The sequence below is a fragment of the Cupressus sempervirens genome, chromosome 2 (assembly GCF_028749045.1).
Source record: "Cupressus sempervirens isolate cs-2001-9-10 chromosome 2, ASM2874904v1, whole genome shotgun sequence".
In the NCBI taxonomy this organism is placed as follows: Eukaryota; Viridiplantae; Streptophyta; class Pinopsida; order Cupressales; family Cupressaceae; genus Cupressus; species Cupressus sempervirens.
This window is the reverse complement of record NC_143119.1, coordinates 272,959,321-272,960,444: the sequence shown is the minus strand read 5'-3', so window position 1 is coordinate 272,960,444 and position 1,124 is coordinate 272,959,321.

Sequence of the window (1,124 nt, the reverse complement as noted above, 5' to 3'; positions counted from 1 at the left end):
AGAAGATGCATCGGTTGCATTCCTTCCTTATCTCCTAAATCAGAATTGATGGGCCAATCTTACAAATGGAAGAAAAGGTGTTGTTGTAAGGAGATGAACAACTTTTAAACATATCAAAAAGATTATTAGGGAGGGAAAAATTGTATTGCAAATTTTAGATTAATCATTGGCAACATTTTTTAATAAAAGGGACAATTCAAGAGGATGCAGTCTATAGTTTCCTCTTGAGTTTCACAAAGAATGTAACACCCCACCAATGAACCCAAAATAATTTAACCTATTAGGTCACTAAGTTTTCAAACTTTTTATTATTATTATTTTTAAAAATATTTAAAAACAAGAGATAACATAGTAGAAGCAATAATTCACATACATACAAACAATCCATAAATAGATTACATCTCTTAAGGGTTCTAGGACATTGAATCACATATAAAGTTTTATTAATGATAAACCTAATACATAACAAAATCCACATCATATAATAACCATAAGTATGAATCAAAGGAAATAATATAAAAATACATAAGATTCCACATGACATAACCCAAAATGCATAATCATCCCCTATACAAGTCATAGGGTATGAAATGCCACAAGCATGTATATCATGAATAAATACAACATCTCATAAGATCTCCAATAATCAAGTACAATACATTAGAGTATAACTAAAGAACACAATCACAAGATCAAAAGAATATAATAACTACACAAGTACATCCAACAACAACATGCAGCTATTAGAATCTCAATGGTATAAGAAACACTATCACCCGACCTCATGGAACCTAAATGGCCCACTCCCACCGTGCTAAGGAGATAATGTCAAGTCCCATAAAAATAACAATCCAACAGTCATAATCATCATCTAGGTTAAGGAAATCCTGAAAGCAATCTATTTGAAAGGTACCAAGACAAAAGTAACATCTAATCCTAGAGGCAACAAAGACATCTAGGAAACTATTGACACAAAAATCTGCACCCTTTCTTGAAGTATGACCCTCAAGTGACCTCGTATAACATGGAAATGACCTCCAAGTGTAGGACTTGTGCTTTGAGGTTGAATCTCCAAAGAAGGCCAACTTCCTTACAATCAGGATGCACCTAACTACACTTTGAAG